Below are 27,985 nucleotides of genomic sequence, written 5' to 3'. Positions count from 1 at the left end.
TCATGACCTGCTTGATGGAGAAAACACACAAGAGAGTTGGCACTCAGAGTGTCGAAGGGTTGATGTATACTAGGGCTCAGTTGAAATGCAGCGTCAGGACTTTTCCGACTAGTGTCACACAAAGAGAGTACATCCTTTCCTACTGGCTGTGTATGTCTCGGTAACTCGCTGTGATCGTATAGTGCTCAGAATTTGTGTTGTGGCCGCAACAACCCCTGTTCGAATCCGCATACTGGCAGAATAGGAGGAGTACTGCCTGACTGGATCGTTGATGAACGACAGAGGCCACTCCGACCTCTTCTTGGTTTTCTTCAATGACTTACTAAGGATCTTCTTCACATTCGCCCATGCAGGGGCGAGTTACAACCAGTCACAACAAAGCAAACGCAGGAAAGTGCATTTCAAGCAGAGACCAGGAGGGACTTGTTTACACCGAGAGTGGTCGGAGAATGGAACAATGCGCCCAGCCCTGTTGCTGGAGCCGATTCTTGATGAGATCTTGGGCTCACTAAGAGGCCCCCGCTGGATGCTAATCTTTCTGTTGTTCTTGCAGGTCCTGCGCTGCTTTTGAGCCGACAGAGCTCGTCCTGGTCTGTCGGCACAGCCCAATTGCAAATGATCGGCTCCACGTACAGAAGGAACGTGCGTTTGGTACAAGAGTGCACGAAGGCACCGGAAATACATTGGGAACAAATGACCGGTCGCTCAAGACCTCTGTGAAGTACAGGAGCGTGCAAAACGAGGCTGCTTCCACCCGGTCTCGAACCGTGGACCTTTCGCGTGTTAGGCGAACGTGATAGCCGCTACACTACGGAAACCTGCAGGGACCACTGCTGGTGTCTTGCTTGCGTTTCGGGCTGAGAAAGGGATGCGTCACTTTAGGCAGGGTGCGCTGGAGAGAGGAACAAAGGGCGCGATGAAACAAAATACCAAAACCCGGGATCAAACCAGGGACCTTTAGATCTTCAGTCTAACGCTCTCCCAACTGAGCTATTTTGGCGGTGCGCAGAGCCCACAGCCACCTGCTCCACCCTTCCTGTGTTGCGGCATGAGCGCACCAAGAGTAGCGGGTGAGTGTTGCAGGAACGTCACTCTGAAGGAAAGCCACCCAGGTGCGCCCTCTGAGCTCTGTCCAGCACATCTTCCTCGCATGGACTCCTGCCTGTGACGGGCAGGAAACAATTAGCAAGAACAGAACGACACCCCATGGGTGTCTCATGACCACACCTTAGGTTGTGACACGTGCAGGTGTGAGGGGTTGCCGGGCTACTTTGGAGCAGAGCTTGAGCGGAGGGGGGGCGGGAAAGCAGACAAAGAGGTGACACCTCAAGGTCTGCACGATCACAGCTCTCCGCCGCCCCAGGCTTCTGCTCGATAAGCTACTGGACACACCCGCCCCTCCTCACACAGACCGTGGAAAAGCCCCCGAGTGGGAGGGCTCTCTCTTCCTCCCAGGAGCTCTTGGACACGACGCACAGACAGGGCGCGGGGAGCCGCCGCCTGCAAACACGGCTCCAGGCAGGACTCCACTCCGCAGCAGCCGCAGAGCAGAGGAGATGGGGGCAGCTTAGCTCCTGTGCAGAGACCTGAGCTGTTGTTGCTGCGGACGCTGTCTTTTCTGCACTCGGGGTAGGAGTGAATGTTGAGTTGCCCTTAGAAATGAAGCAGAGCACTTCAACGGCACGGGTGTGTGTGTGCGTTCGCCCTGGTGATTCTGGGAGACAGATCGAACCTGGGCTAAAAGAGAGGGGGCTTAGCCCTCTTCCATTTGCTAGTTCAAAGTTGTACAACCCATTTGTATCTGCTAGGCGGTGCAGTCGTCGTCCACAAAGAAGGCTTTGAAAAGCGTCAACGGCAAGTCATTCCGAGTTGGTCGTTTGTGTTTTCGAAATGCTGAATTGCTGCTAAATGCTGAAATGATCTCACAGGTCCTCGGTTGTTATTTCTGCTCCGTAAAGGAATCACAGCACGCGTCGCCTTCCAGCCCAGCGGCCAAGTGCTGAGCTTAGTCAATGCGATTCAGCTGCTTTCAGTGCCTTTATTGGAGTGCGCTGATTGACCGTGCTCTCTCTCCAGAGACCAGCACGCCTGTCATGGACGGAGCAGGAAAGGCGGCGCCACATTCTACAGCCCTCTCCACGCAATCGACAAAATCGGGCTACTGAAGTGGAGAAAATCGCCTCTCCAGAAAGTGCAAATATCATCTTGGAGAGTATAAATCCTATTGCCGAAGGTCAGCCCTGTCTACCAGAGTAACCCTCCCTCCTCCTGCAGCGATGATCAGCTCGTCTCACATGCGAGAAGTCTTCGGTTGGAAACAAGCTCCCCCTCTTCTCGCGCGTTTTGCACATTCGAGTGGTTTTAATGCGGCTCCTTCGTATGGTGCTGATCTTTTGGAAAGCAGGAGGCAAAACTGACACATTCCCATACCGGGAGTATGGAGTTTTCAACCCGGGCCGCCTGGGTGAAAACCAGGAATCCTAACCGCTAGACCATATGGGAGCACACAACCCCGCTGTTCTGGGCATCATGCAAGCAAACTACATAAATATGAGAAAACACGCAAGAGAGTTGTCACTCAGAGTGTCGAAGGGTCGATGTATACTGGGGCTCAGTTGAAATGCAACATCAGGACTTTTCCGAATTATGTCACACGAAGAGAGCACAGCCTTTTCCGCCCTGTCACGTGTGTATCGGTAACTCGCCGTGATCGTATAGGGGTCAGTACTTTGCGTTGTGGCCGTCCTGATGTACCCCGGTCTCCCGCGTGACAGGTGGGGATACTCGCCACTATACTAACGAGGAAGACATCGCTCTCTGCTTAGTGTGCAAAACACTTACTTGCAGCATTGTGGGTGCTGTGGTTTAAATGCTATTGGTTTGTGAACAGAATACCCTTATCCCAGTGCATTGTGCCACATTAAATAAACGCACGAGAAAAAGAGATTCAGAACGCAAAGCTGTCAGTGTTCTGTGTAAAAAATCGGTTTGAACATCACGGGAGCTTTTTTTAATAAGCTGCTGAGTAAAGAATATTGTAGCATTTACAGGTTCTTTTCAGAACAAAGGACGAGTGGAGACGCGATTAACAAACAAGCGCTTTGTTATTAATACTCACACTTTGTTATGAACACTACCATTAAAACTACCAGTTGTACTCTCACTAATGTTAAAATGAATACACTAGTCGTAGTATTAGTTTCTGCCCGTGACGTCACATACACTCTCTGTGACGAATGCGAGACACCTAGACACATACAGTGACGTGCCGGCTGTTGCCGTGGTTACCATACTTATGATTTATAAACACTGGAAAAAATGCATTTAAACTGTTACTTACATACATTTATCAACTTGGAATATAATTTTCTAGCTTTAGGATAGAGTTACCTAAATAATAATATGAATAATCATTGTTTAATTTCGGATTGAACATTATTAACACTAAACGCACTATGGTAATTGATCGATACAGTCTTTATTGACTGTTTTCTAGATATTTAAACAGGGTCAAGAAAAGAATCAGTACTCACCAATCAGTGAAGTTAATCGATTATTCTATGGTCCTTCAGTTGAATAAATTGGTTGTCGATACATAAGTGATCAATAATTCTCCTCCGTTCCCTCCGCGCGTCTCCCGCGGTCTCGCTCTCTGATCCCGGCGCTCTGGCTGGTGTCTGTGACGTCACAGCGCTCTTTCTGACAAAGCAGAGCTGGAGGAGACTCCTGTCCGGAGCCCGGGGGGCTTTTCTTACAGATATAAAATCTCCCCCCCCAAAAAAAAACACACCGGACTGTGAAGAGAAGCGAATCATCACAGTTGGAGAAGGAGAGCGACAAACCTAGGAATAAAATTCATTAAACAGAAAAAAAAAGTTTACATCGCAGATTATTGTGTTACAAAGCGTACCCGTGTGGAGCAGTAGAGGACAAGCACGAGTCCCTGAAATAAGCACTTTTAAGAGTTTTACACGAATCTTCAGAGTAAAGAAGCCAGGAGGATCAGACTCCTGATCCTGGAGGTTAAAATGTGTATCCTGGTTTTATTTCCACCCAGCTCTCAGTTCCATTAGTGGTCTGATGATTTAAATTAACTGTAAAACTGTTACCAGACTTAATCTAAATTGTAAATTTATAAGACTGGCTACTAATAATAAATATACTGATCAAAGTGTCAATACTGGTGTTTATAAAGTAAATACTGTAGCACTTGCAGGTTCTTTTCAGAACAAAGGACGAGTGAAGACACGATTAACAAACAAGCATTAACACAAAACCAAACACAGGATATACACACACATGAGGAGACTGACGGAACACGTACACATATTTAGGGTGGTAATTACCTAACAACACACTATACTTTTACAGGACTACACAGGGCACTAGAATTACTAGGACATTATTTACACAGGTAGGGTCAGCCGCTGGTCATCGTGCTGACCCTCAGACTCTCCCCGGCTACCACTCCCAGCATGCCCAGCGGTGCTACGAGCGCCTAGGGGCGCTTCCTCCTCACCACCAGGCGAGGGCGTTACAATATGGACTCCCGGGAGGCTCCCATACTTCGGATTCTTGCGTTCTTATCAGAACATACTGATGCGCAAACATATTCATTACCATATTTCAAAGCATTGGAATAATATATGTCGTACAGCAACACAAAAACAGGAAGACAAGTATCACAGCTACTATAATCGGTGTTAGTAACTTAAAGAAAAACATTCCCCCTGGCCCAAACAGTGATTCTAACCAGGAGAGAAAGGGGTGAGGCTGTAGAATGAGGCATTAAAGCACATACATAACAAGATGCATTAAATTTCTTTAACTTTACAGTATGATTTATAAGTTTATACCACAAATTACTCATATCCCCCTCATTATCAGTTTCATTCAGCCAGTTTGTATACAAAGAGGCTTCGCATTTAGATTCTTCCTCTTTCTGGGTGGTGACAGGCTTCCACATAAAAAGGAAAAAGGCTGGGCACATCAGTCCCAAGCATGTGATCCCCATCTATCCCTGTGGAGACATCACTCCTGCGCTTTGCTCAGTTCGTTTGTGACCTTTTTACAGTGGGAAGCATGAATTCAGGGCACCCTTTCCGTGACTTTCACAGCAGTCGCAGTGGTCAGCAGCCGTGGTACGGCCCCCTCCACCTGAGTGAACACCACTTCTTTTTCCTGAAGTCTTTCACCAGAAGAGTAATAACTCTTAGAAAAATCTACACATTGTTCCACTGCCTCAGCTGTGCCATTTTGCAGAACAATTCTAGCTGAAGTTGTAAAATTTCTCATTGGCCCGTTCCTGCAAAACATCTTATTATGAACAAACAAATCATAATAATAATGTGCATCTAGGGGAATCACTCCCAAGGGTAACCCCCTCTTAAAACTATATTGTTCTACCCATCAGGTTCTGCCACTAGATAAGAGAACCTTTCCCATGAAATCATTTTTTGACCTTCATGATCCCTTCAGGGCGTACAATTAGCACAGAAGCAGCAGCTTTAGTCCATATGTTTTATAAGCAGGATATTAACAGTATGATTATAACGAATAATACCAGACACACAAATATGTATTGAACCAGAGACCCTCTCCAGGTTCCTAGCACAGACTGTAGCCATGCACCAATGCCCCAATCATCTGGATTATAATTATGATATATATTTTTCTTCATCATAGATGTGCTTTGCTAAGTCATTAATTTGCTAATAATTGTCTAGAATACAAGTACTGTTTAGTCTTTGCTCACCTAAACAGCTGTCTATCACCCTAATAGAGAATGGCCTAAAACTGTGATTATAGCGAGGAGCATACAGTTATTTCCATTCTAATACATCTGAGTTACACTCAGACTAAAAGCAGGGCTATTTACCCATGCCAATAAACCTAAATAATCACCTCTATCAAAGGGGATTACTCCCATGAGCATCTTTTATAGCAATACAATCCCAACAGGAGCTCTGATTATTATTTGTGGCTGACTGATAAAGTATTGATTCCATATCCCCATTTATAAAAGTAAAACTCCTTACACTTAACAGGTACACTGTCACCCCCCCTCAGGAAGCTCAACAAACACAGAAACAGTGACAATATAATAATGTTCACTCAGTCTCTGGTGCAGTGGTTCGGTGTCAGCGATCTCATCCTGTCACTCAGATGGCAGAGTCGGTAGTCAGTTGCACTTGATATGGTCCTTCCCAGCAGGGTTGCAACATCTGGCAGGGTATATCTTCCTCACCCACACCCACTCGCCAGTATTCAGGTCGTGTCTTCCCTCTACTGGAGGTCTCCAAGCGTCCAGCACCTGTTCACCAGCCCCGTGCACCACTTCAATTAACAACCTACAATACTACAATAGAGAATTAGCAAATTCAACAATCCATTAGCCAAATTCATCCCTCCAGGAAGTTTCGTTGATTGGCCTGTGATGATATCAAACAGGCTCTATTACACAGTTCTGTTTGATCCAGCCCGCATCCCATGGCGTTCCTTCAGTCTGATGTCTAGTCAATCTTTTCTGTTCCTTCATTCCACTGTTCCAGCAGACTGAGGGTGATCTCAGTCCATCTCACCCCGAATAATCCAGCCACAGCCTGTCTCTTGATCATAATACATGCGGTAGGGCAGTGCCCACCAAGGGCTTATCTCCATCATCAAGTGTTTGGTAGACACAGAGGCAGTGACAGCAACCCACTGGGAAAACAGATTATAAGAGCCAAGATTGTAAACATTTGCTACTGCATAAAAGGTTTCTCAGGAGCAGGCCTTTTGAGCTGTAGCACCTGCACCTGAACTGTAGTTGAGTTCCTTTGATAAGCATCACATTGAGATACCACATAAGTGGCTACTGCTTCAAACACGGTCCCCACCCAGGTTTGGGTAACCGGCACACCATTTGACTCACACCCAGGTGTCCGACAGAGTGCATTAGTCGAGCTACAAAGGGCATTAGGCTGTGAGGGCATGCAGAGCGTCCAGTGTGCTGGCAGCACCACACTCTTTTCTAACCATGTCCTTTTCTCTGCTTTAGAGGCCTCAGCCTGAATATCCTGTAGCTGTCCCCTTTTCACCAACAGAGGTCTCACAGGGGTCTCAGACTCCTGTTCTACCAGGACTGTGCACCTGACAGCTACATCTGCAAAGTTGTTCCCTCGAGTTACTGGAAACATTTCTTTATTATGTGATTTATACTTTACCACAGCTACTTCAGTCAGTAGCTGCAAAGCTTCTAACAGTTCAGAGACAAACCCAGCATTCTTGACTGGAGTCCCTGCCATGTTGGGGAAATCCCTATTCCTTCACTGCCATCCAAAATTGTGGCATACACCAAATGTATATATACAGTCTATATAAATTGCTACAATTTTCCATTTAGCATATTTACAAGTTTCAATTAAATATTTTCATTCGGTCTGCTAGTTCTACACCAGATTATTCACAGTTTATACAGCCAGGCAGGTAGCCTGCACAACACATAAACACGGCCCCTTGGCCACTGCATCAAGGGGTCCTGAATAATAATAACCCACCAGACGATGCCTATCTCCATGCTACTGCACCAGCACAACGGCTCACAACCCATTTCTTTCACTTACAGACAGATTACATACAGATGATCCGTCTGAGGGAATACAGTCCAGGGCCAGTGTCTGCAAGAAAGCTTGTTTCAAAACATCAAAAACGGTTTCTGCTGCAGGGGTCAAGGCAATTTTGTCTTTAGACTGCACTACCCCCCTTAAACCAATACGTCACTGGACAAGCTCGTTCTGAGAAGGCATTCACCCTGGCTTTATCATGTAGTTGGTTTTATACTCCTTTTTTTCCTCTTTAGATCCAATACTTGGAGAAGCCCGGCCTTATGGATTCCCTAATTAGGTAAAACAATCACAATATCACATAACTCTATTGAGTTAGTTTACATAAATGCTATTTCATGCAGTAATTCCTTATAAAATGCTGCAGTCTGGGCCTAAAATAGGTCTGGGGTGTCCCCCACCCACATCAGTAGTTGAAACTGTACATCTTTTCCCAAGCAGACTGTGACAGCTTATATTTGCTTTAAACACAACCCTTGCACCCCTTCTCCTGTAGCCTCCTGTTACCCGTTAGAAAACTTTATATCACATCTTTATGCTGTTTTAGTTTAAAAACAGGACAGCTGTGCTCCTGTGTCCCCCAGTTTCTGGTTACAGTTAAGATTATTTCACTTTTATTTAAATCCTGAGATAAATTTAGGAAGGCTACAGAGGGGTTTACTAGATTAAAACTGTTAGTTCACGCACGGCTCTCGTTTCAGCTTCTGACATGTTCTTTAATTGTGAAATCAAGCCTCTTTCTTACAATTTCTCCAAAAAACACCTTTTTTTTAGTAACTGCACACCAGCTTATTAGTAGTTTTGTCTTTGGGGTTTTATATCTCGGTATAACATTAAAGTCGCACAATAATTTCGACAAACTGGCGGCTCCCTTTTCTCCTCCTTGGGAGTCTTTTTACCTCCCATTTGCAGCGCTCGCACTTCTGCATGCATGCTTCGCGAGTTATTAAATCAAATCTGTCTCCGCTGTCCGTAATATCAGGAAAGCATAGTTGTACATTCTTGGCAACATCAGGTTTTAACCCACTCAAGTAAATTTGTTTTATTACTGTGGAAGTATCTTCATTCACTTCCTTCTCATCGGCTAACCCCGAGTGTACTATCCATAAAGCTATAAACCTTTCTGTAAAATCTGAAACATCCTCACTTCCTTCTGCTGACATGCTGTTACTTTTCTCTAATCAGTTTTCGGTGGGTAATGCTCTTTCAAAAATCTCCACATTAATTCCCACCCTTCTCCTAGATTCTCTCTTAAGGCGTTCTATTTCTTCTTTTGCTGTTTCTTTTTCTGCATATATAACTTCGTTTCGTTCAGCCATTGCTTTTAGCTTTTCCATCAGAGATTTTTGCGTCTCATCTATGACATTCTGTTGAATTCTCAAATATTCCTCTAAATATTGTTTATTTTTATCCAAATGTTCATACACTTTTCTACATTCCTGTTCAGCCTAAATTCCGTCTGACATATTTCTTTTAAGTTTCACTTTGGATTAATCAAACTTTTTTTTTTCTTCACACCAAACCATTTTCACCTCTCCCACGCGCCCCGCGGAACCCCCCAGTCGAGACAAACTGACGAACTATCACAATTCGGGAACACGGACCAGGTTCCAAATCCTGGCTTTAAACACACAGTTGAATCGAGTTACCATTTTCGGCTCTTCTGCGAGTACAGTTCTAGTTACTACCTTCAGCCGTACTGCAGTCGTGTACCAGGATGCAACACCTGGATTGTTTCGCACGAGACGCTATTCCTTCAGCAATCCCTCCTTTTCTACCCCACCTTCACAAAACAGGCATCTAAAAACACATACACCATTAACTCATTTTTCTGTTGTACTTGCTTCAGCACCACAGCAACATGGAGAGGACAAGGGACTTTTTAGAAAAGAGGAGTCCTTACCTCTTTTTAAAAGCGGACGCCTAACTTTTCCTCTCCATGTCCGTGTGGATTAATTTAGATGGATACTTCTTCATCATTTGGGTCACGTATCCGCCAATCTGCCTCCTCCTTTTTAGAGGACGTTGTAAACCTTTAGGAACAATATGATCTAGCAACAAGGTTATGTCACTGTAATTAGGCTTAAGACAATCAAGAACAAGGCTTGGCTTTCTTCGAAATTCTTTACGGTCATCAGGCAATTTAGGAAAAGACTTAACTAATGCAAATAATTCACTAGGAGACCAATGTCAATGTACATATGCTGGAGTTCCTTCTGGACCTGTAAAAGTGCACATTGGCATTTCACGAACAAGTGAAAAGGCTTTGGCTCCGGACCGCTTTCTAGTTTCGGTGGAGACTTTTTCTTTTTAGAAGGCATGGCCATGACTTTAGCTGCAGCTTGCTGTTCTTTAGTTTTAAGACTAGTCTTTTTTGAAGCTTCCCATTATTTCTGTGATTCCTCTTTCCATTACATAAGTATTCCAATTCACTTTCTTTCCTTTCTTCTCCTTCTCTTCTAAGTTTCCCCTTCTTCAGGAAACTTCTTTTTCCTAATTCAACTTTCCTCTGTCCATTCTGATTCACTTACAAAGATCCTTCATAGTTATGGGCCCCTAATTATCATATATAAATTATGTGCAAGTTCCCTTACACCTATTACCCTAGCTTTACAGTTCATGAACATAAAACATTTTTTTTTACTCTAACCCAGGCTATAATTGTTTCTCTGAATTTGTCGTACATGTACTTTTGCTGGACTGCTCGGTCCCATTTTCATCTTTGAATTTTAATTTCCCATTTTTACCGATCGGTGCCTCACTTAGAACGTTATCACATCAACTACTCCGCAGAGCAAAAACCACACGTCTGTGTTAAGATAAGTTCTTTATATGAGTCCCAGACTCATCAAACCCGCGTGAGAACACCCCTGTGGCTCGCTTCTCAAACTATTAATTTTTAAGGATCACTTACTGGCGTCAGACAGCTGCCAATTCTCCAGACGCGTCTCTGGAAGGATAAACAATTTATCCTCCGAGGTTCGTCCAATTTTGCTAAAATTGTCAGGGACGGATGGAGTTTCAGCAGCCGTTCGCGTTCAGGTTTCTGATCCCGGACGAGCCCTCAAATTGTCATGGAACTATCAAGGAAGCCACAAGAGAAAGTTCTCACCTGAGTAAGGTCTTTATTTCAATATTGCAAGCCCTGCTGCCACTTCGCAAAGTGCAACCAGAGACTCAATTTGTTACAAGCAGTACAGGGTTTTTAAAAGACGATGCGCTGTAAAAAAGCTCAGCGCTTTGTCCCTTCTAAAAGTTCCCCTTTCCCTAAGAGAAAACAGATGACATCAAAAAGCGAGAGAAGAAGCACTAGATTTGTTATTCAAAGCTAATCAGTTACTTTCAGCTAATTCTAACGACCCAGACAGCAAATATTGTTTTGGTACATTGTCTTCTAAAGTAACCTAAACAGTGTACTTTGTTGATGCACTGTTTTCTAAAATTCTGCACGTACTGTAGCACTGCATTTACATCCTTGAAATATATTATCTTAAAGCACCAATATATTTTTTGCAAAACTCTCTACATTTTAAGAATCAATTTACTTATTAGATTTCCACTTCAAGACTTGTTCAGCTGGCGTTCTGGGAGTCGCGTTTTTCAGAATTGTATTGAGATCGTTTTCCACAGAGCTCAGATGTCAAAGCACAGCAGCAGCTCTCCACAGCGATCCTCTATAGCGCCCTTTCTCCCGCAGCTTCGTCCTCATTGGAAGGAAGCAAGAGTGAAAGGCTGAAGTGAAATAGAGCGGGGACGAAGGCAGTGAAGAGAGAGAACGTGGGAAGAAGAGAAAAATGCAAGGGAAAAAAACCAGCGTCGTAAAAGAGGTGACGGAGCTGTCCTCTCTATAAGAAGGGTGCCAGTGAGCCCTGCTCTCGCTTACGGCCACACCCCCTTGAGCACGCCTGATCTTGTCTGATCTTGGAAGCTAAACAGGGATGGGCCTGGTTAGTACTTGGATGCGAGACCGCCTGGGAATACCAGGTGCTGTAAGCTTTTAAGCGCAGGAGGCGCCCTATCCCCGCTCGCTCGCTCATTCCCCTGTTCACACGTGCAGTGCGGCTTGTCCGCCTGTTTATTTGTCAGCTTTGATGAGACACGGGTGCTTGTGTATTAGCGTGAGCGTTTTTTATTCTGATCAGGAACAGTTTTACAAGTCCGCAAAGGATCGAGGAAAGGTTTATCGCCAGCTGAAAAGAGACACAGCGCTTCGGCTGTGGAGACTTGTTCGGCTGGCGTTCGGGGAGTCGCGTTTTTCAGAATTGTATTGAGATCGTTTTCCACAGAGCTCAGATGTCAAAGCACAGCAGCAGCTCTCCACAGCGATCCTCTATAGCGCCCTTTCTCCCGCAGCTCCGTCCTCATTGGAAGGAAGCAAGAGTGAAAGGCTGAAGTGAAATGGAGCGGGGACGAAGGCAGTGAAGAGAGAGAACGTGGGAAGAAGAGAAAAACGCAAGGGAAAAAAAGCAGTGTCGTAAAAGAGGTGACGGAGCTGTCCTCTCTATAAGAAGGGTGCCAGCGAGCCTTGTTCTCGCTTGTGGCCACACCCCCTTGAGCACGCCTGATCTCATCTGATCTTGGAAGCTAAACAGGGATGGGCCTGGTTAGTACTTGGATGGGAGACCGCCTGGGAATACCAGGTGCTGTAAGCTTTTAAGCGCAGGAGGCGCCCTATCCCCGCTCGCTCGCTCATTCCCCTGTTCACACGAGCAGTGCGGCTTGTCCGTCTGTTTATTTGTCAGCTTTGGCGAGACACGGGTGCTTGTGTATTAGCGTGAGCGTTTTTTATTCTGATCAGGAACAGTTTTACAAGTCCGCAAAGGATCGAGGAAAGGCTTATCGCCAGCTGAAAAGAGACACCCCAGTGGGCAAAAGACGTATAATATACGTCTGTTAAACGCATACCTTAGACGTCTAAATGTGGTCTACAATTCGTCTAGAATGAAATTCTAATATACGTCTAAAGTTATACGTCAATTATATGTCTATGTTTAGACGTTCATTATACATAAATGGTTGGAGTTCTATTATACGGATAAATTTAGAGGACTATTATACATATATGGTTGGAGTTCCGGATAACTTTAGAGGTCTATTATACGGATAACTTTAGAGGACTGTTATACGTATATGGTTAGAGGTCTATTATACGTATAACTTTAGAGGTCTATTATACGTATATGGTTAGAGGTCTATTATACGTATAACTTTAGAGGTCTATTATACGGATAGCTTTAGACGTCTATTATACGTATATGGTTAGAGGTCTATTATATGTATATGGTTAGAGGTCTATTATACGGATAACATTAGAGGTATATTATACGTATATGGGTAGAGGTCTATTATACATCAAAGATAGATTTTATAGGTGTAGAAACAAGTAAACCAAGCCAATGATTAGGTTTAGAAATTTATTCTGAAAATACACATTCACACCTGAAACATATGTATTTCAAATTATACATTGTATACAATCAATCAACAATCAACATATGGGCAATAATCATAAAAAACAAAACTAGTCTTAAACTTCAGCTTCAAATTCTGGTAACATGGCAATATACAGTATAGTAATGACAAACACAAAACTAATTACATTAACACACTAACTCAAAACCACATTTTGATTCAAATATAAATTTTAAAATGTACAACTTCTATATTTCCAAGAAAAAAAAATATTAAGATGATTTTTGTCCACTATTTGCAAACCCTGTCTAATTGTCCTAACAGTTAGAACCAAAAACCTATTATTTTCAGAGTCCAGATCTCCTGGCCCCCTGCCTTGCATATGCATTCTTCAAGTAACACATTTTGTGCTCCTTTATTTCTTTTTCTGTTGATGTAGGGTGGGACTTCAGCACCGCAGCTAGGAGAAAATTATATAATATTACTTCCCAAATAAAGGATGATTAATATCTTCTTTAGTATAATCTAAAAAATGAACGGTTTACTAAGCTCAAAGCTGAAATAAATGTATAAAATTTGGCTTGCATCATAGCAGTTGAGCAATAAAGTCTGTCCTATTTAAAGAGTACCCAAAGTTTGAAAGTACAACATAGAATAAGAATAAGAGAAACGGCAAAACGATTTTGTGTCATCTTCCCCATTCACACTATTTTATGTGCCATTTTTTTGCTTATTCACGTACTATTTTAATCAAAATAATATTAAGAAAGATCTGTATGTATTCAGATAGTATTATTATTGTTCATACTTACTCGTCAAAAGAGGATTGCTGAGATATTTGCGGATATACTTCTACGTTTGAAAAACGTGTCCAAAATGGTGACCAACGAATACTAGCAGTGCATTGTGGTATATGACCGGAAAATATGCTGGGTTCGATATTTTCTCAACGTATGCGTTTATTAATGTTGTCGATATTATGGTTGAAATTTAACATTGATAATACATCGCGGCTATGTGCCCCCTGCTATGAGCTGATGTGCAATTTTAACGCATGCAGTTAGTAAGGATCGGTCACTGTTGTATGGTATTATATATAATAACATTATGGAATAGGATGGGGACAGGCCTGGCATCACGGGGGGAGGGGGGAATGTCGCCCCTTCAGTTTTGGGCAAAAAGATTTACCTAACTTAATTTGCGCCCTAAAAAAATAGTTGTACTTTGTCAATGGTCAGACAACACTAAATGACACGAACGAGTAATTAATTTACACGTGTATAATAAATATAGTAAATATAATAAATTAATTACTGCGAAAAGAATTTACTTTGTGCACTGTGAAGAGTGCCGTATACTCCTAGTTGCGGCACACACGATACTTACAGTAAAAAGCCTCAGGCACTGTGTTAGATGTGTTTTCGACGTTATATATGCGTTTATTCATGTCGTCGATTTTACGGTTGCAATTCGACGTTGATTATACGTCGAGGCGACGTATATATACGTATAGACGTAATTTCGCCGTAAATATACGTATATTCGACGAATCAATGCCCACTGGGACATCGCTTCGGCTGTGGAGACTTGTTCGGCTGGCGTTCGGGGAGTCGCGTTTTTCAGAATTGTTTTGAGATCGTTTTCCACAGAGCTCAGATGTCAAAGCACAGCAGCAGCTCTCCACAGCGATCCTCTATAGCGCCCTTTCTCCCGCAGCTCCGTCCTCATTGGAAGGAAGCAAGAGTGAAAGGCTGAAGTGAAATAGAGCGGGGACGAAGGCAGTGAAGAGAGAGAACGTGGGAAGAAGAGAAAAACGCAAGGGAAAAAAAGCAGCGTCGTAAAAGAGGTGACGGAGCTGTCCTCTCTATAAGAAGGGTGCCAGCGAGCCTTGTTCTCGCTTGTGGCCACACCCCCTTGAGCACGCCTGATCTCATCTGATCTTGGAAGCTAAACAGGGATGGGCCTGGTTAGTACTTGGATGGGAGACCGCCTGGGAATACCAGGTGCTGTAAGCTTTTAAGCGCAGGAGGCGCCCTATCCCCGCTCGCTCGCTCATTCCCCTGTTCACACGTGCAGTGCGGCTTGTCCGTCTGTTTATTTGTCAGCTTTGGCGAGACACGGGTGCTTGTGTATTAGCGTGAGCGTTTTTTATTCTGATCAGGAACAGTTTTACAAGTCCGCAAAGGATCGAGGAAAGGTTTATCGCCAGCTGAAAAGAGACACAGCGCTTCGGCTGTGGAGACTTGTTCGGCTGGCGTTCGGGGAGTCGCGTTTTTCAGAATTGTATTGAGATCGTTTTCCACAGAGCTCAGATGTCAATGCACAGCAGCAGCTCTCCACAGCGATCCTCTATAGCGCCCTTTCTCCCGCAGCTCCGTCCTCATTGGAAGGAAGCAAGAGTGAAAGGCTGAAGTGAAATACAGATGCAGCCATTCAAAATGAGCGTTAAAAACCCGCGGTACAGTAACCAACCCGCAGGGCACCGTAGGGCACCGCGGTAAGTGATTGGCTGGCCAAAATGACCGACAGGGGCACTCGTGGTGCATTGGTTGGTAGTGAAAAGATTTAATAATTTAATGTCTTTACTGTGCACGTTTCAATCCGCTTAGTTTTGAATATTTATATGGAATTTTACCACTAAAGGGAAATTTTAGTAGCTGAGCATAAAAAGAAGAGGAGCATAACGCATCTGAAGGTCATAAACGATATTAATTTAGGAACATAAACATTACTGTATGTACATAAACTGTACTGTGTATGGCTGGTCTTGATAGTTTAAAGAAAAAATACACACCAGTCTTCCATTTCTCCCTAAACATTTTAAGCATGAAAGTTTTATGAAACGGTACCCAAATATGTGATTGCTGTATAGAATGAATTTTAATTTTTAAAAATTATTTAACACGAAAATTAAGCTATTTACATCTTCCGCCTGAAAACAGTCACCCGTTGCTACCCAACGCAGAAACACAGCCACTAACTAGCAAAGAGAGGACATTAGCTAGCCAATATGATAAAGAAATAAATGATTATTTTGTTTATTTCTTTTGCACATTTATTTGAACATTTCCATCGATTGTACAAGCACTTGGAAACTGTCCAATCCCTAGTTCATCAAGCATTTACCGGTCTGGCGCCGGTCTGTGTCTAATAGGATATAATGCCAGCGAACTCTTGTTTTTATGTCCACTATAACTACGCTGGGCAAACGTTCCGAGGTCAAATTCTTCCAGCACGGGGGTACCTTTAAAGCGGAGACGACGGCACCGAATTTTTTTGGCGCGCCTTCTCTTTAAAGCCCTGGCCAAATATGAAGACAGTACGTAGTACGTACAGTTATAATTCAAACGGAATTAAAAACTACACATCCCAGTTACCATGATGGTGCTTGTGATCATTGCGTTTAACCAACGAAACAGGGCGAAAAATCAGTCACATGACTTTGGGGCAGAGTTTCGAAAGCTTAACCTATCAGCAACAAAGCGAAATTTACACGATAGGCTACCTCAAACTGTCAGTTACACGACTGTGTATGTCGCTTAAGCCACTCCTATTTGGCATTTTAGTCATGGAGGCGAGAAGACGCCATCTTTAACTGTTCGGTGTCCGAATCGGAGTAGCTACGCGTACGAAATAAAGTTAATCCCAACTACAAAACATATATTTTTGTGGTAGGAGGGCGCAAAACATCAGTATTTTCTGCTATTAATTACTGTACGATTTATAGTTGAAATCTGAGCCTAGATATAATGTTAGATATAAAGTTAAAATCTCGACAAAGCAATGTAGGAAATACAGAGAAAATAAATCCTTTCTGACATCTAAAATCAGTTTCGATCAAGGTCTCTAAAACGAACAAGAAAAAGAGGATTTTCGGAGGGCAATTACGCTGTGTTTATATAGAATAACTGATTTTTGAGCAATCTAATTTCTTGTTCGTTTAAAAAAGTGAAATGTCAGCTGCAAAAGATCGCACCAGAAACAGCACTCTCTCTGCCTGTCATAGACGTTCAGGAAAGGCTGGATGAAGTCATGTCAAGTACAATAATTCGGTGATCAATAATAACAGTTGTAGGACAGTATATAAGGAGGATAAGGATTTTGAAGTTGACTCGAAATCTGATAGGTAACCAGTGCAAGGACTTGAAAACAGGTATAATGCATCCCTGATAGGATTCTTGCTGTCATATTCTGAACATATTGAAGATTGCTCAGTGTGGATTTAATTTCCCCAGTGAACAGGATGTGCATTTATTAATTCTAGAAAAAAAGCCTTTCTTGATTTCTCTAGTTCTTAGTTTCTCTAGTTCCCTTTAAAATAAACTATTATTCCACAATGCAGAGTATTACATGGCCAGTATTTACACATGATATTTGTGATTTAAAGAAATTAACACAAGCAGCTTTTGGAGATTTAAGTGTTGGCTGAGTTATTGCAGGATAAAAGACTAGAGATGTTGGCAAGAAGAAGATAATTTGGGGAAAGCTGAGGAATACACTTATAACAAGAACACTTCCTAATGGGGTTAGGCATACTTTTGATGAAGATGATGAAGTTAACAGACTATATGTTTACATAGATACTGAAATAAGGATTGTATTTTAGATTATGTGTAGTTGCTGGCATTGAACTGTGTGTTGGATGCACATGAATTGAAGGAATGGGCAAACATAGCTGATGCGGATCCACAGAGCCAGCATATTAAGATGTTTATAGTTAGAGGCAATTTGTTTAAATAACTAGGTATGGATACTGATGTGCAAGAGAGGTGGAAAGGCTGTTTCCTTAAGCCAGCACTATAAGATATTTTATTCTCAGTGAGATGCTGCCATTTCATAGTGGGTTTCTAACACTGTGTATAGTTCCATCCACACAGTGCCTTTACTTCCATCCATTTCTAATCTCTTTATCCAGTACAGAGGATTTGGAGCCTATCCCAGTAAGCAACGGACACAAGGCAGAATACACACTGGACATAGCGCCAGTCCATCACAGGACAGACAGACACAAACACACACACCAGGGCCAGTTTTCCCATAAACCAATTAACTTACCAGTATGTTTTGGAGTGCGAGAGGGAGTCATATCACACATATGGAGAAAAACCATGTAACCCAGAGAGAACATGTAAACCCCACACACACAGGATGGCAGGAATTGAACCTAGGACCCCAGTACTGCAAGATAGCAATGCTAACCACTTTGCCACCATTATAAATGGATGGATATCTTAGTTATCTTTCTAGTTCACAGGTTTGCATGCATAATTTAATTTTGAAAGCCACTGAGACATCAGGTACTACTGTTGTATTTATGAAAAAGAAACAAAACAAAAAACATACTAACAACTGTGCCATCCTACTTCTTAGTTAATACATTTTATTATTCATAAACAGTTAACATTGTTAGCAAAATATTTTGAATTATATTTAACCCTATTTTTTCTTTAGTTTTGTATTTAACTTATTATATGATAGTCAGACTTAATGTATATTTGAACAATGAAAATATATTTTTACAAGATGCGGGGGAAAGTGCAACAGCTTATTACAGTGCTTAATTTAATATTATTGATTGCTAATAGTTTATGCTAACACCTAACTTTCTTAATTAGATGTATTTAAAACAGTGAACTAAGTGTAACATACTATTCAGAAATACAATCGAAAATAGTTTTGTGGTGTTTGTATGGATGAAACGTTTCTAAAATGTATAACGTAACAAAATTAAAGACGATTAAAATCTGTAATCTTTCCACTTGTAATGTCATTAGACAGAACAACACGTTTCTGGTTTGTTTTAATTAGCTAGTATTAGTTAGTAGTTAGTAGTTTTAATTTAATTAGTATTGCAATTCGCACTGATTCCCTTGCGAAGATATGGACTTAAGAATATTCGTGCCTGGTCAAAAAATGGCATTAAGCACTTAAAATTAATATGGTTAAGTATAGTAAACTGTAACATGCTGTAACAAGATCGGTTAAACTGCGAAGAAAATGCTTTCAGAGAAAATGTTTCAGGTGTGAAGAACATAGATCTCCAATGCAATTTCAACCAAACCTGTTCCCACACACCCTGCCCCTACTACCATTAGAATATACACAAAGCACTGAAATCTTTCGAGCTAATGATCAGGTGACCCGAGAGAGAGCGAGAGAAACACCAAGGGGTGCGGAACCAGGGAACTATTTACATGGAAAACGGGCGATCTCCCCAGATTGTCCGCCCGTTTCACTGTTACCTGGATACCTCTTTATTTAGAACTCACTAACACTGATTTTTAGTTTAGAAGGATTCAAGTAGGGTTTTAGATGAAAGGCAGCGACCTTAATCAAGCCCAAATCATAATTGAACCCATTCAGAGCCTACATTACATTTTAGCGTTTCATTCTGAGCAGAAGACCCTCACACCTGAAGAAGGCTTGCGTTTTCTCTCTTCTCTTTTAAGCATGTGTACAATGTGTAATACAATTACAATGTGTAATTACAATGCTGTAATACAATTTGAATCGTATGAGGGTGGGGGGGGGAGGGGGAGGTGTCTTTCGCTGGAAATCTCGCCTGCTTCTACTTTACGAGTACAACCCCCTCTCTGCCGGAGTGCTGGCTGTGACGAATTAAACCGGTTTCACAGGTTTCAATCACAGACCATGTGACATGGGAGTCAGGAAACTAACGCACAGCGCCACCGGATTTGATAACGCTATAAAAACGCTATAAAATAATGTGACTAGGCACCGAACAAGTTTACAGCACAGTACAATAATAAATGCTGACCATGACTTTAGAAGCATAAATTGCCTTACACTCAATTTAAACACAAGCTGTCTTTAGCCCTCTAAGCTGGTTCATACAGAAATGTAGAGATCCAGGCTCAGAACACACAGCTTCATTAGCGAATACATATGCAGGACAACTAGAGAAGACGTTTTACAGAGGATGGATTTTTAGAAACATCCCATCAGTGACATCACTGAAGTCAACTCCTAGGTACTGTAACTGTCGTGTGGATAGTTTCACAAGAATCAGACAAAGGTTTAAGCATCGCTTGTTCTAGATAAAACTGCAAAAAAAAACAACAACCCATAATGTACTTCTTTGCAGCTCTGTTTGCCCAAATCATATATTCACAACGTGAAATTTAGAAAATAATATTACGTAACCAAAATCCGCAATATGGAAACAGAACCTGTGTAATTGTTGATAGATGATGTACTCGTAACATTTTTACAAGACGAACTACAACATTTAAAAAATGAGTTGTATGTACTTGATATCTCTAATCAATCCACGGCGACGTTAAAGCAGAGTCCCAGTAAAACGAAACTAAAACGCCCTGTGCATACCATTTCGCGCTTCTTATTAGTTGCTCAAAAGTAATTTGACCGTATGAAATGCATAATATAAACCTAGAAACATATACATGAGCAGTATTTACGTACTGTAGTATCGGTGTTAAGACATACCTCTCAAATACTGTAAATCAAGTTAAAAATATCTCAAGACCGATTCTGGTCATAATGAAACCATGTTTCGTGTATGTTTTCTTTAAAGTACCGAGACCAGCCATATACTGTATGTTTATGTTCCAAAATTAATATCGTTTATGGCCTTCACACGCGTTGCAGTATGCTCCTATTCTTTTTATGCTCAGCTACTAAGATTTCCCTTCAGTGGTAAAATTAGATATGAATATTCAATACTTAAACGGGCACAGTTAAGACATTAAATATACATATACATACTGTATACAGTACAGTTTTCATACAGTAATATGTTTATGTTCCTAAATCAATCTCTTTTATGAGCATGTGAAAGGCATGGTGAATCGATTCTCAAAAATTACTGTACTTTGCATGATTGGAAACAAATGTGTGATTGCGAAATGCTGTGGTGTTACTTTTACAAAGACGGTCAATGAAAAAAAGAATGTTGACCAGGGCAATACTTTGAGTTTACACTTACAGCTTGTCCAAGGTCATTCATTATTAATACTATTCGTAATATCTTCATTAAAGACTTTGATGGCCACAGCTCAAACATGAGAGGTTGAGCTTTATTAGCTCCACCTTGCCGAAATTCCGGATACTATTATTTTGCTTGTCATATTATAGGAGAATTTACGGTAACTAGCGGTATTTACCGGTAACTCGCGGTATTTACCGGTAACTTGCGGTAGACTGCGTACAGCGTACAGGAAAATAATGCGGTATCGCCCACGCATTTTGAATGGCTGCATCTGTATGTCCCCCAGCTCTGAGCCCATTGGGCCTGCTGGTGTGACCAGAGCTGCAGCGTCGCCATGCTGGTGGGGGTCAGTTCGGCTTTTCTGTTGAAATGAACAGGGGGGTTACTGCTGGTGCTGTCTGTGGTCTGGCTGTCCTGCTGGTCTGGATGAGGGGTGCGTAGTGTGGTGCAGGTTCTTGTCCCATCCTGCTCTTGGTCCAGGTTGGAGGGTTGCACCGATTCTGAGTCTTGTTAGCTGGTATGGATGGGTTTGGGGGTGTTGATACCAGAGTGGTCCAGGAGGGGGGTGCAGGTGTCTCGGGGGCATTCTTGTTTTTCTGTGAGTTCAGGTTGATTCTGTTGGTTTTGCCACGAATCCTCACGCAGGCAAGCGCTCCCGCATTCCTACGAGCTCTCCCCGTACCAAACGTGCACGTGTCAATCAGTCCTCTGCTTAAACCCTCATCTGCCCCCCGGTCATTGCTCACGATTGAGATTCTCTCCAGGAGCTTACGTACTAACTACACCTTTGCCTTACTACGACTTCTCCCCTGGACCTCGACCTCGACCCCGCTTTTCCGACTACCGCTTTAGCCACTCGATTTCGTACCTTCGCCTGTTTTACGCTTTCTCGGATCCTGACCCCAGCCTGTCTCTTCGTTTACGCCTCTGCCTTCTGAATCCACACCGACGCAACTTCTACGCCTTCCCGGACTCCGACCCCTGCCAGTCCCTCGACTACACTTTCGCCTGTCGATTCTGTGCCTACGCCTGTGCTACGTGTGGAAGACCGAGTCAAAAGGTCAGGACAGTGACTATGCGTGGGAAAGGTTTCTGTTCGCACCTAAGACCACTGTCTTAGGTGCAAACTAAAGCCTGTGATTCCTCACACCCATTCAACCAGAGAAAATTGAAACAGATTGTAGGATGCCAAATGGCACCCCCCTGTCCTGTTTGTTTGACTTCTGACACTGCCCCTTTCCCTGTATGTTCCTTTGATATGTTAAAGTATTGCCTACTTTTAATGTATAAAAAAGGAAAGTATAACTTCAGTCCAGTGAGCATGTCTTGAGTGCTAGGGGAAACCCTTTCTCTGTGATATGCTCCCCTTCAGCTGATTGTATTAAAGATCTCTGTTGACAATCTCCCAACCTGAGTGAAGACTGAGTTTTCTTCGACATACGCCTTCCCGGACTCGGACCCCTGCCTGTTTACTCCGACTACGCCTGCGTCTCGCGCCAACCCTACCAAGGGCACCGCATTGGATCCCTATCCTCAGCAGTCAGCCCCTGCGTGACAGGTTCTGAGTGTCTTGGTTACATCCGTTTGTGTGTATAGATGAAAAAGCTATTGAAGAGCACCCCGACACCCCCACCCATCTCGGTGGAAGTTGCCATGTTCAAAAAATCCTAAAAAGATAATTAAAGTTTCACACAACAAAGCATGACTGTGAAAGGTCAGGAGGCCTGCCTAATGGTGGTGCTGGCCCCACTAGGACCTCTTCCAGCAGCAACCTTAGTTTTTCCCAGGAGGTCTCCCATCCAGGTACTGACCAGGCTCACACCTGCTTCAGTACTGAAGGCTGCTGATTATGGCCAGCAGCCATATCACCCTGGGTTCACAACTGGCAACCCACTGAAGCTAAGCAGGTGTGAGCCTGGTCAGTACCTGGATGGTAGACCTCCTGGGAAAAACTAAGGTTCCTGCGGGAAGAGGTGCTAGTGGGGCCAGCAGGGGGCGCTCACCCTGCGGTCCATGTGGGTCCTAATGCCCCAGTATAGTGACGGGGACACTATACTGTAAACAGGCGCCTTCCTTCGAATGAGATGTAAAACTGAGGTCCTGACTCTCTGTGGTCATTACAAATCCCATGGCGTTTCTTGAAAAGAGTAGGGGTGTAACCCCGGCGTCCTGGCCAAATTTCCCCATTGGCCCTTACCAATCATGGCCTCCTGATAATCCCCCTCTTTGAATTGGCTACATTTCTCTTCCCTCCTCCTCACTGATAGTGGTGAGTGTTCTGGTGCACTATGGCTGCCGTCGCATCATCAAGGTGGATGCTGCACATTGGTGGTGGTGGAGGGGAGTCCCCATTACCTGTAAAGCGCTTTGAGTGGAGTGTCCAGAAAAGCGCTATATAAGTGTAAGCAATTATTATTATTATTATTAATGAGCACAACACTTGATTACAGTAAAAAAATCATTAAAAAATAAAGAAATGTTCCACAACTCAAAGCAAGGTTGTATAAGGTTAGGGGAGCTGTCTGATGTGCAAAACACCTGGTTGCAGCACTGTGGCTGTTGTGCTTGAAGAGCTATTGACTCGTGAATAGCACCCTCCTATCACCATGTACCGCCTGTCTAATGGTGCCATATTGAAAACATCATAAAAAAATAAAGAAAAGGGACACAGCCACAGCAAGATTGTATAAGGTTAGGGGGCCTGTCTGGTGTGTAAAACACCTGGTTGCAGCACTGTGGCTGTTGTGCTTGAAGAGCTATTGACTCGTGAATAGCACCCTCCTATCACCATGTACCGCCTGTCTAATGGTGCCATATTGAAAACATCATAAAAAAATAAAGAAAAGGGACACAGCCACAGCAAGATTGTATAAGGTTAGGGGGCCTGTCTGGTGTGTAAAACACCTGGTTGCAGCACTGTGGCTGTTGTGCTTGAAGAGCTATTGACTCGTGAATACCACCCCCCTATCCCCATGTACCGGCTGTCTAATGGTGTCATATTGAAAAAATCATTACAAAATAAATAAAGGGGCCACAGCCACAGCAAGGTTGTATAAGGTTAGGGGGCCTGTCTGGTGTGTAAAACATATGGTTTCAGCAGTGTGGCTGTTGTATTTGAATTGCTATTGAGCCATGAAGAAGACCCACCTATCCCAATGTATTACCTGTAGTGTTACCTTCAGAAAATCATAAAAAAATAAAGAAAGGGGTCACAGCCACAGCAAGGTTGTATGAGGTTAGGGGGCCTGTCTGGTGTGTAAAACATATGGTTTCAGCAGCTGTTGTATTTGAATTGCTATTGTAGCGGCAATGCTTGTTAATAAGACAGAATTAAGCGTTGGTATGCTGTCCTAAAGGAGGCCCCATCTCACCCTCCATCTCTGTGGTGCAGCCACAGAGAAAGTATTTATGCAGGCTGATTTAAGATGTTTTCTTTTCATAAAGAACAAGCTCCCAGATGGGGATGCACTTAGCTAAGCCTGGCTATCATGATCAATGGTCATCCATTGGCGCCTATCAGTCTAGGGATTGCCGAATGGACATCTGGACTGCATTCCTAAGTGTCAAGAGTAAGTGAATTATATCTCATCTTGACCAACCAATCAGGGACTGGCAGGGTGTGGTAATACCATGTGGGTCTCCAATGCCCGCCAAACTCTCAACCAATCAGCACACATCTGGGTCTTGGTCAAAAAGGGAGCGCAAGCTCAGATCGGGGCTCTCCTTGGCCATTTTCGCGCATCCTCAGAGACAATCACGTGACAACTGCTGTTGTCTGCAAAAGGACTTGGACTTTGTTCTAAGCGCGAGGCCGAGGATCCCGTACGTACTCAAAATTCTACCACCTGAATGCTCCTCTTGATCAACGGCAGCCTACAGTTGGACCCTCGTCAACAACCTGAATAGCTTATTCAGAAGCAGCGCTGGACCGGGAACGAACCAGCTTCTTCCCGGGCAAAAGAGTGACTTGTGAGGACTTGCGGTCACACTCTGTGCATAGAGACTTTCTACTAGCCAGCCGGACTCCTGGTAGATCCCCTCGGAGCAACGACTGCCCTGCGCGCCGCAGTCAGATTCCTCCGCCCGTCCTACTCCGAGCTGCACCTTGACTGATTGGCCGGTAGCCAGAGGACGCCGACACAACGCCCATTGGACAACCGCTGCAACAGAGGCTGCAACAGAGCCTGTCAGCTGGTTTGGTGTTCGTGCCGGGAGATTCCAAATCCATACACAGTGGATAAGTAAACCCCATGTTCTACATTGCGTCTCGAGAATTCAATTGTACCTCAACACAAGTTATTATCAATTTAATTCATGAGTAATATATTTACTTCCGAGTTTAGAGTAACAGTGGGTAATAACACTGATTAGCGATTTGGTAACCGAACGATATATATTGACATATATTCTCTGTTGTGTATCTCTTTGTGTTTGCATCTCTTCGAGATTATATACCTTGTATATTGGATAACCCTCACAGTAAGGTCTGCCGCTCGTATCCAGGCAGACTAGTATATCTTTGGTGCACAATTTATATTAATAAATGTATCTCGTGTATTGAACCCGTGTGTGTGCGTTGTTAGTTGTTCTGACGATTGATTTTCTAAAAGCTACAACGAACAACCTCGTGATTACTGTTACAATTAATAATTGTCTCAGTAAACCCACTACAAACCACTACACTATTGAGCCATGAAGAAGACCCACCTGTCCCAGTGTATTACCTGTAGTGTTACTTTCAGAAAATCATAAAAAATAAAGAAAGAGGCCACAGCCACAGCAAGGTTGTATGAGGTTAGGGGCCCTGTCTGGTGTGTAAAACATATGGTTTCAGCAGTGTGGCTGTTGTATTTGAATTACTATTGAGCCATGAAAAAGACCCACCTATCCCAGTGTATACCTGTAGTGTTATCTTCAGAAAATCATAAAAAATAAAGGTTCCACAACCCAAAACAAAGCTGGGAAAAGTCAGAAGACCTGCTTAGTGTGCAAAACACTTACTTGCAGCATTGTGGGTGCTGTGATTTAAATGCTATTGGTTTGTGAACAGAATACCCCTATCCCAGTGCATTGTGCCATATTAAATAAAAGCAAGAGAAAAAGAGATTCAGAACGCAAAGCTGTGTCAGTGTTCTGTGTAAAAAATCAGTTTGAACATCATGGGAACTGTTTTTAATAAGCTGCTGAGTAAAGAATATTTTAATCTTCCTGCTGTCAGTAGTATTGTCAATATAGTTGACCCTTACCTGAATGAAAACAGTGCGTAAAGGAAGGGTTTCAGAAATCAAACAAAGCTTTATTTCTGTGCTTACAGTCTGGGTAATTGGAGACTGCGCTGTTCTGCTTCCTATGGTCATATACAGGTTATTCGCACGAAGCCATATTGAACAGTATTTCTCGCCTTGTGAACGTCTGTACACAGCGGTCCTCCGGGTTACAGTAAGTGCGTAATTACGCATTGATGAAAAACCGGAGGTTTAAAAAAAGATAATTAGCCCACTGATAGTTTGATGTAGAGGCTGTGGAAATATCCACAAGTCTTGGTCTTTAAAATGCATTTGGTTTGACGGCGTTCTGTGCTTCCATTGGGAAGATGTGGACAAAAGAATATTCGTGCTCGGTCAAAAAAATGTCATAAAAACGAAAGAGTAAAGGCTGAGAAAGCATTCACAATGTATTTTATACACAAAGGAAGATCCAAAGAGCCTCAGATGCACAGTCTGACAGTAACCAAACCAGAATGGATTCTGCTGGGAGCCAGACTGAGCTCAATCTCACTCCCTGTGCTGAAAACAGAATTATCTCTTCCACGAACATCGTCTACAGCTGCTAGATATTGCTCTGCGTCCTACTGCTCCAGCAATTCCTTTGACCAAAGACAGATCACTTGTGCGCTTTTAAACTTCTTGCCACTACAGGCTCTTTGATGACTCATGCTGACTGTCCTGTGAATCCAAAAGAAAATGTAAAAGCTGATACATTTTCGATTGTAATTTGCAGTTCAGTTCAGTTCAGTTCAAGGTGCTTTATTAGCATGACCGATAGGTACAATCAGTGTTGCCAAAGCAAATAAAAATAATAAAATTAACATAGAACAAAACAAAAAATAGAAGTAAAATAAAATCTACAGACATGTTACAGACATTTACAACAAAGACATATTATATAATATTGACATATACTGTAGGCGGCTGGAGCATTATTGGGAGACGGACTCACTGTTCCTCAGGCTGTGACAGGAGATCACATACTGGGCTGCCAGATCAACTGAGTTCCCTCCTCCCTCTCCCAGTAGGATTGGGACCTGTTGTGGTTTTGGCAGGTGTGGGAACTCTGGGATTAGATTTCTGAATTTGGGGAAGAATGTTTCTCTAATCCCAGAGTATCTGTCACAGTGCAGTAGGAAGTGCACCTCTGTCTCTATTTCTCCCTGCTGGCAGTGGGAGCACAGCCTGTCCTCTCTGGGCAGCCAGGTCTGCCTGTGTCGCCCAGTTTCTATGGCCAGGTTGTGGTCACTGAGCCTGTACTTCGTCAGGGTCTGTTTCTGTTTGTTATTTTTTTATTTTGGTCAAATATTCAGCTAGTGTGTATTGTCTGTTTAAGGTTCTGTAGCATTCCAGTTTATGTTGTGTTTGTGTGTGTGTGTCCCAGTGTGTGAGATATTGCTGTTTGATCTGTGCTGTGATGTGGTTGAGTCTGGGTTGTGGTGCTCTAGCAGTGCTGTCCTGAGGCTGGTTAGTGTTGGTGTGGCTCAGGTCGGTGAGCCTCAGGACCAGCTGGCTCAGGGGGCTCTGTTTTGGGCTCAGCTCTTGGCTCAGCAGGGCTTTGTGGTGGTAGGAATTTTGGTCACTGTTTTTTAGGTGTAGCCAATACTTTAATATTCTTTTCTGTATGTTTATCAATAGTGGGTACTGGCCTAATTCGGCCCTGCACCCGTTGTTAGGAGTTTTTCTCTGCACACGGAGGATGATTCTACAGATCTCCATGTGCAGAGTTTCTG

At 43.1% G+C, this 27,985-nt stretch overlaps 3 non-coding genes and 1 pseudogene across 3 annotated transcripts; 3 read left to right on the top strand and 1 right to left on the bottom strand.

The window, feature by feature from the left end:
- Positions 1-927: 927 nt before the first annotated feature.
- On the bottom strand, positions 928-1,000 carry trnaf-gaa (transfer RNA phenylalanine (anticodon GAA)). Its single transcript has one exon. It is a non-coding gene; the product is annotated as a tRNA-Phe (tRNA).
- A 10,481-nt stretch (positions 1,001-11,481) lies between these two features.
- Positions 11,482-11,600, top strand: LOC138218749 (5S ribosomal RNA; annotated as a pseudogene).
- A 537-nt stretch (positions 11,601-12,137) lies between these two features.
- Positions 12,138-12,256, top strand: LOC138217474 (5S ribosomal RNA). Its single transcript, XR_011181186.1, has one exon. It is a non-coding gene; the product is annotated as a 5S ribosomal RNA (ribosomal RNA).
- Positions 12,257-14,912: 2,656 nt separating this feature from the next.
- LOC138217473 (5S ribosomal RNA) lies at positions 14,913-15,031 on the top strand. Its single transcript, XR_011181185.1, has one exon. It is a non-coding gene; the product is annotated as a 5S ribosomal RNA (ribosomal RNA).
- Positions 15,032-27,985: the final 12,954 nt, after the last annotated feature.

Source organism: Lepisosteus oculatus, chromosome 14 (assembly GCF_040954835.1).
Source record: "Lepisosteus oculatus isolate fLepOcu1 chromosome 14, fLepOcu1.hap2, whole genome shotgun sequence".
In the NCBI taxonomy this organism is placed as follows: domain Eukaryota; kingdom Metazoa; phylum Chordata; class Actinopteri; order Semionotiformes; family Lepisosteidae; genus Lepisosteus; species Lepisosteus oculatus.
This window is presented reverse-complemented; position numbering and strand designations above follow the sequence as displayed.